The sequence below is a fragment of the Callorhinus ursinus genome, unplaced genomic scaffold (assembly GCF_003265705.2).
Source record: "Callorhinus ursinus isolate GAN/ISIS: 27379988/994484 unplaced genomic scaffold, GSC_fseal_2.0 scaffold41, whole genome shotgun sequence".
Classification (NCBI taxonomy): Eukaryota; Metazoa; Chordata; class Mammalia; order Carnivora; family Otariidae; genus Callorhinus; species Callorhinus ursinus.
The window spans coordinates 7866768-7875367 of record NW_027397103.1 but is presented as its reverse complement, the minus strand read 5'-3'; positions in this window follow the sequence as shown (position 1 = coordinate 7875367).

The window sequence follows — 8600 nt, the reverse complement described above, 5'->3', positions numbered from 1 at the left end:
ATCCTTTCAATTCTGCCCATGTAAAAGTCTCAGCTAGGTACGACTGAGTCTTTAACACCACTCCAGTACTAGATAGTATTAGCCAGTCTCCCCTTTTCACAAGAGAGAGCAGGCTCAGGCACCAATCCTTCAGCACACAAGGACTGGCTAGAATCTAATAGCAGTGTCTTCTTTTTGTGGTGTCTATTTTCCTGGTTAACTTCTCATTATGACATGTAAGTGATTTCCCATTTAAGCTCAGCATGCGAAGTTTTCTTCCCAAATAAATTTAAGTAAAAACAGAATCAATTGAAATGAACGTACTAAAATAATTGTGTTGGGCGTGCTACTCAAGAATCATGCTTGCGGCGTGGCGGCATTTGAAAATGACTCAAGTACGGGAGATAGAGCCTCATAAATATAAGGAGGAAAAGCTAAGACGCCTATAAGCAGCCATGATGTGTGGGGCACACTTCTAAGGTTTTAGAGACCTAAAACGGAGGACTCCCTAACACCCCTAGGAGAGGAGTAAAATTATAGCCCCATTTAACAGATGAGGAAACGTAGCCTCAGAGCGGTGAAGAAAAATTGCTCCAAATCTCACAGCTAGCAAAGGGCAGAGACAGGACTTGAACCCAGAGATCTGGGCTTGTAGGGACTGTGTATGCAACCACTAGGCTAGACTTCCAGAAGAGAAAGGAATGACACTAGGGGATAATATACATTCTATATACTCTCTGCCCCATTTTCTCTAATTGGTTTGATCCAGAACCTTAGCCATTCGGAACATGAAATAGCCCATGATGCTGTTAAAACCCCGGCCTGACTGTGTCCAGCAAGATCTCAATTCGTCCCCCCAGTGGGATTTTGGCATCCACTGGTCCACACTGCTGGGCCTTCTATTCTGCGTTGGCTGTTCCCGTTTGCTAACCCTGGGGCTGGGTGCACTCTCGCCCAGACCCCTGAAGCCCGCAAACTCCGCTCCCCAGCCAGCCTGCCCTCTGCCCTGGCCCCCCAGGAGTGGGGTGTGGGGGATGGTGGGCCACATCTGGGCAGCCCTGCTGCCCTCCTGCACTTCAGAGCTGCCTCTTTGTCTCTCTACCCTTGGGACAAATGTCTCATTCCCCAGGGTGTCAAGGGGAAAATTAATCACCCGGGGGAGATCAGTCAGCCTGCTGACTTGGCAGGGGAAGACAAAGAGAAATAGGGTGTCTCGCGGATTGGTTGGGTCCCCCATTAAGAGGTGGAAAAATGCTTGCTTTGCGATTACAAATGGGCAACATTCGGGCTGGCGATTCCTGTCCCCATCACCTCGGGAAATTGCTGCTAATGCGGTTCTGGGGAAGGTGGCTGTCTCCTCTTCTGGTCGCTCATGCACTGTCCTCCTGCAGGTCAAATCCCGGCCCTCCGCCTGCCTTCAGGGTCGGCGCCTGGTTTCTTCCCAGCAGGACATCCTCCTTCTTGGCCTGGCCCTGTCACTCCAGAAGTGGGGCTCCACTCACCTCTGGCATCATTCGGCGGGTGTTTATAAAATCGATTCTCGAACCACTGTATGGGTGGTGCCATCCCATAGGGATTATGAGCAGGGACTCAGATGGGGTGAAGAGGAGCCTGTGTAAGTTGCTTGATTTGTCTGCGTCTCGGGGTAGATGGGGCTAACAGAAGTCCCTACTTGGGCCAGTGTGGGCCTCTTGCCCTCCGATCCTCTCCCTGATCTGTTGGAGCCCAGGCTCCTCTGCGGCAGCTGGGTTCCACCAACGGGAGTTGGGAGGAAGGGAAAAGCCAGGGTACTTCTTCCTCTCTCTCCCTACCTTCTGCGGTAGCAGCCTCCTGTCTTCCTGGAGGGTCCCCAGCTGTGATTCCACCTTCCATTCGATGATTCGATGATTCCTGGGCTCTAGAAGCCCTGCAGCTAGCCTAGGGGTAGAAATTCTGGCTTGTAACCAATTCCTGGCCTGACCTTCCCCCTGTGTTCTTATTTAAAGGGGTGTCTATTTACCTGCTCGGATCCTGATCAATACACCGCCTCACAGGGCTGTCACAGGATCAAATGAGTTTGTGGATGTAGAATGAGTAAATCACCTTGAAAAGTGTCGCGCACAGGAAAGGTGCCACATAAGCACTTGTTAAGTAAAATAAGAATGGTTGATGTGTAACCACTGCAAAGTTGACATTTTGATCATTCCCAATTTACAGGTAAGCAAACTGAGGCTCAGAGAGGCTCGGGGACCTGCCAGGTCACATAGCTTATATGTGGCAGTACCCAGGTCTGTTCCCCTGCATCCCTAAGCTTGCTTCCAGATGGTACTATGACTCCTGAAGCCTTTTGTATCCACTTATTCTGCATGGTGACATTGTAGGATAGACGTGATGGTTCGTCCCAGGTTACAGATGAGGGAACTCAGATCTAGAGAGGTTTAGGAGCCCGTATGTGCTAGGACCAGAATGTGGATTCTCCGACTCCACACCACACCATTCTCCTACTTGGGCTTACCTTTGCTCTGCTGAAGGGTGCTTCTTCCTCCAAGAGCCAGTTGAAGCCTCCTGCAGGAAGCCCTCCCTGGTCCACAGTGGCCAGCTGTGTGCTTCCCTTCAAAGTGGGGTCATGTAACCAGTTCCGACATTGTTTTCAGGCTTCCGTATTTCCAAGGAACCTCATGTCATTGGGTTTCATGTGCGAGCATCTTGGGACTGTCTCGTTCAGTCTTTCCCTTGAATGTCTTGCCTCCCATCTTCAGCTTCGACATTCAAATCGCTGTGTCCACTCTGAACCAAACCTTGGCAAGCCCCCTTTTATGTCTGGCCTACCTCAGACCTCTCTGATCACCTCTTGATGCCCTGTCTCTCCCAAGGGTCCCAGAGCACAGGAGTGTCTGGGACCAGATGCCTGGAGCAGGGGTGGGGCTGAGTCTCGAGACTTATCATTGACAAGCTGAGTGACTCTGGGCATGTACTACACCTCTCTGTGCCTTGACCACTTCTTCAGGAATAATAGTACCCCCTCCTAGAGCTGTCGTGAGGAGTAAATGGGAAATGGTCCCTCAGTGCTCTGGGGCTGGTGCGAGCTGGCAGACCCCTCTGCGTCTGCCCTGTCTCCGGGTACCCAGAGAGCCCTTCTTGCTAGGTTAGGCTCAGTGGGGTCTGACCTTCGCCACGGCTCTACTAGGCCTGAGTGCAGAGCTGGGACTGGAGGCATAAACCCTAGACTCCAAGTCCTGACACTCAGGCTCTCATTCTTGCTCTGTCCATGGGCTGTGTGACCTTGGACAAGCCACTGCTCACCTGTGGGTCTCAGTAGCCTCAACTTCAAGTTGGGTTGTCTAATCTCTGTCCCCTTCTGCCTCAGAGGGCTGTGGGAACAACGAGATGAGAGGACACGTTCTAAGGACTGTTATTGTGAGCCTAAACCATAAACCACAGAACAGCCATGAGTTAAGTACAGCCATCCCATTCTACAGGTTGGCAAACTGAGGCTCAGAACAGCTAAGAACTTTCACAAGGCTGAACATCTGGTTAACCATCATGTGCCTGTAAGTAATATCATTGCGTCCATCAGTCCTGACTTCCTTACCTTTCTCCCCAGCTCTTTGTCTCGCTCTCTCTCTTTCTTAGGTGTGAAAAGTCAAAAGCAGACAGATCAGTGCTCTTAAGGAGCTTCTGTCCTATGTCCTCCTTTCCTGTACTCCTCAATCCAGTTTTCGGAAACCATCTTCAAGAATATAAAGGATCGGGGGGCGCCTGGGTGGCTCAGTCGTTAAGCGTCTGCCTTCAGCTCAGGTCATGATCCCAGGGTCATGGGTTCGAGTCCCGCTGCTCCGCGGGAAGCCTGCTTCTCCCTCTCGCGCTCCCCCTGCTTGTGTTCCTTCTCTCGCTGTGTCTATCTCTGTCAAATAAATACAATCTTAAAAAAAAAAAAATGAAGGATCGGGGCACCTGGGTGGTTCAGTCGGTTAAGCCTCCAACTCTTGATTTCGGCTCAGGTCGTGATCTCAGGGTCATGAGATCGAGCCCTGCATCGGGCTCTGCGCTGGGCATGGAGCCTGCTTCAGTTTCTCTCTCTCCCTCTCTCTCTGCCCCTCCCCTCATGTGTGTGTGCACTCACTCTCTCTCTCTAAAAAAAAAGAAAAAAGAATAGAAAGGATCAGCCCAGCTAAAGATGGTCTAGAGCCGCTCTGTCCAATAGACTGTGGCTCCTGAATTTTAAATTAATTAAAGTTAAATACAATTCAAAGTTCAGTCCTTAGTTGCCTGAGCCCCATTTCGAGTGCTCAGGAGCCACCTGGGCCTTCGGCTCCCCTATCCGACAGCGTAGATACGGAGCATTTCATCATCACAGGGAACCCACTGATAATGCTGACGTTTCGGGTTGGGTAATTCTTTGTCGTGCGGGCGGCACCCCTGACCTCTATCCGCTGGATGCCAGTAGCACTCCTCCCTAGTTGTGACAACCAGAAATGTCTCCTGACACGGCCACATGTCCCCTGCAGGGGGAAGGGGTAAACCTTGCCGCTGGTTTGGAGCCACAGGTCTCGATGACTAAAATAACACCCCTTTCTTGCTCAGAACTAAGGAGAGCGGGCATATTGATGCAGCAAGAGGGACTGAAGTTTTAACAAAAAGAACTTCCTTGTTAAGATGGTGATGATGACATGGATCTGGGCCTCAGCTGTACCTTTTTTTTTTTTTTAAAGATTTTATTTATTTATTCGACAGAGAGAGTGAGAGAGTACAAGTGGGGAGGAGGAGTAGAGGGAGAGAGAGAGGCAGGTTTCCTGCTGGGTAGGGAGCCTGACGCGGGGCTCGATCCCAGGACCCTGGGATCATGACCTGAGCCGAAGGCAGACGCTTAACCATTTGAGCCACCCAGGCGCCCCATGGGCCTCAGCTGTACCTTTATTCAAAGCCCCACTCACCACCTTCCTGCTGGGTTCCTTTAGGGAAGTCAGTTTACCTCTCTGGGCCTCTGTTCTCAGCTGTGGCATGAGGGTAATTATAACAGCTCCTGCTTCACCAGGCAGTGGTGAAAATGAAATCAGATAATGCATTTCAAGTGTTTGGAACACAGTAGGCACCCAGGGAAATGTGGCATCCCTGCGCCGCCCCCCCCTTGTTAGAGCAAGGGCTTCTCCAGCAGACGGGAAATCCGCTGCCGCTGCTCTCAGGAGACAGGGGACGGCAGAGATTGCCTGCTTTGAGGACCCTCAGCCTGGAAGCAGCCACACTCTATCCCTGAGCTCCAGAGGGATGCTCTGGGGGCCTCACCCTCAGGTTGGGTCCAGCTGGAGGGGGGTGGGCAATGGGGGCATTGCTGTAGGGATGCGGGGAAGGCGGGAGGCCGGGGGCCCATCCATCCAGAAACATCCATCAATGCAGAGGAAGAGGCCAGGCAGCTCAATACAGGAGGGGTTTGTGAGCCGGGAGTGAGGAAAATGGATGTCTGCAGGAGACAAAAGAGAGCCGGGAGAGTGGCCCCTAGGCCAGCTCCTTCCACAGGTGATAAGATTGATGGGCAGACCAAGGAGGCAGGCTGAGTGATAGATAATTTCAAATCGGCGGTAAACACGGCTGTGGGGACTCGTAGCTTTTCTAACAAGTGTGACACGGGTGTGGAGGGGAGATGAGGTGACTGATTAGGAAACAAGACAGCCAGAGACCCTTCTGAAAGGCAGCTGGGCTCGGTGGGGCCGCCTGGAGAGAGAGAGAGGCATGCAGGAAGGAAGCCGGAGATGGACGGAGATGTGCGTGGAGGACCCGGGGCTCAGGCATCTCAGCCTCTGCTGTTCTCATTCATTCACTTAACCAGCATTTACCGACCGCTTATTACATGCTGCGCCGGGTGCTGTGGGTCCAGCTGGGAGCCAGCCAGGCACAGTGCCTGTCCTCACGGGGCTTCTAGTCCCATGTGGGAGACTGTAAACAATTAAATGAATGAACGGGTCAATTTTTAGATTGTTGTGGCTTTTCTGAAGCACATAGAACAGGGCATGGGGAAGTGGGGAGACTCAGGGACAGCCCCTCTGGGGGGACAGCAGCACGGGGCTGGGATCTGAATTGCGGGAAGGAGCCAGTCATTCTAAGAGCGGAAATTTGAAGATGAGCCTTCTGGTGGGCCCTGGGGTCTGGGCTTTCTCTCCCTTCCTTCTCTATTTCCCCACCCCAAACCTTGGTGAGCATGCTTTTTGGGTGACATAAAGGAAAATAAACCCTCTCAAAAATGGTATAGGTTTAGGGTGGCTCAGTCAGTTAAGCAAGGGACCCTTGATTTCGCTTCAGGTCATGATCTCAGGGTCGGGCTCTGTGCTGGGCATGGATTCTTTCTCTCTCCCTCTGCCCCTCCCCTCTCCCTCTCTAGAAAAATGGTATAGATTTATTTTATACTCTCCATTTTACAGGCAGCAATACTGAGGTTTAGAAGTGCTAAAAACTATTTGCTCAGGATGCACAAGGATGCTCAGGATGCACAAAGAGCTCAAGGTGGGCTAAACCAGACAGTCTGACTCCAGAGCTTGGGGAGGAGAGAAGCCAGGTCTCCAAAACTGGGGTGGGGAGTCATCTAAACGGCTTCAGCCCTGGAGACAGTTGCTGTATAAGAAGGGCAAGAACTGATCTGTGAGCAGGTGCCATGTGGCAGACACTATGCCGGGCAGTCTGTCCATTGCAGGAGCAGCAAGAAGACACCTGGGGCCCCCGTGGGTCCAGTCACTCCCATTCCACAGACGGAGAATGTGAGGTTCTTGGAAGTTAAGTCCCTTGCTGGGGGTTTTTGGATTTTTGGAAGAGACTAATTTTGAAGTGGTGGAGCTAGGATTCAAACCCAAACTTCTAACTTGATCCAATTCTCTTCCCATTGTGTCCCAGCTCCCAGAATGGGGGCAACTTTCCTGAACTGACCAGTGAATATTTACTGAGCATGGAGAAGCAAAGCCCCTTGTCATCCAGAGAGAAACACCCTTACTAATGACTGCTAATATTAACCACCATCCAGCGGGCACCTACTTAAATCCAGGAGCTGTACTCTCCATTTAGTTATCATGACAACCCTGTGAGGCAGCTATTTTTTCATGCCCACTTCACAGATGAAGACAATGAGGCCCCTGAGGTTAAGCAATTTGCCTAATTGCACTTAGTGAGTCTGTGGCAGGGCTTCAGTTAGAGTCTAATGACTCCAAAGCCCATGCCTTTCCACGACTCCTGTTATCAGTCAACTAATGCTGTGTAACAAACTACCCCAAGATGCAGTGGGTTCAACACCTCATTATATTTCACTTTGCTGTGGGTGGCTAGGATTTAGTTCATTCCACCTGGGTTTGCTCATGCTGCTGAGGGTTGGTTGGCCTAAGGGGGCTACACTAGTTTGAGTGTGGCTGGGGCACCTTGGCTAGGGACCCATGCCCATGTATCTCTCACCTTGTTCCATGGACCAATGGGCGTGGCAAAAACAGGCACGGAAGAGAGCAAGTAGAAACATGCAAAGCCTCTTCAGAGAGTGAAGGTAAGTGAGCTGTCATGTAGGAAGGTGGGCTTCCTCCTCCCTGGGTAATTCTGGGAACTTAGCTGGCTCTCTGTGGGCTGGCTTAGGACAGTAGGGCCAGGGGCTGGGGAAGGGACCATGTGACCTGGCAGTGTGTGTGCACGTGTGCATCTGTGTGTGTGTGCATGCAAGTGTGTGTATGTGTGTGTGTTTGTGTATTCTTGTCTGTCTCCTCTCATTTGTTTGTAAGCACCAGAGGACAGGGATTTCTGACATTTTGTTTATCGCTGTATCCCCAGTGCCCAGAACAGTGCCTGGTTCTTAGTAGATTCTCAATAAATATTCGTTAAATGAATGAATGAATGAGTGAGTAAATTAAATTCTCACACACCGCACCAGGTAGGCACTATTATTAACTGCATTTTGCAGATGAGGAAACAGGCTCAGAGAGTTCCTTGCCTGAGCAAGGTCTCTGGTTAAGAAACGGTGGGGTGTCTGATGCCACAGCCCAAGGTTTTTCCTTTACTTTAAAACAGCCTCTGATTTCACAAGCAGCGTGTTGCCTGGGACAGTAGGCAAAAGGCAAGAGAAAAACATCTCGCAATTCCACACCCTGATTACTTTCTGAGAGTTCAGATTGGGACTTATCCACAGGCAGAGTTCCTGTGCTTACTTATTTTGCAGTTGAATCTACTTTGAGAGGCCTCCAGCCACTTTTTCCAGGGAGACAGTTAGGAGTTTGGGGTCCAGAGGTTGGGTGATGCCCTTGACTGGGGTCTTCCTCCTCACTCTACCTGCCCCAAGAAATATCAAGCTGGATCTACCCAGGTCCCTCTGCAGGAGCAATACTTCAAGTTCTTTATACCAGGCCCTTTGCCAGGTGCCAGGGGCCTTGGCTAGGTCACGAGAAAGGATGTCCCTGGAGTCCAGAGCAGCCCAGACCCTGGATATTCAGCCCACTGTTGCTCATCCAGACTCATGTAAGCACCTATATTGGGGCGCAGCTTCTGCACACAGAACTGATGTCTGGGGAAGAGAATCTTCACATCTTATCGCTCACAACATCCTGGTGGAGAAACCATCTCCATTAGTGCAAAAGATGAACTGCTCTGGGCTCAGTTTCCTTCTCCCTACAGTGGGAATAAAAGTA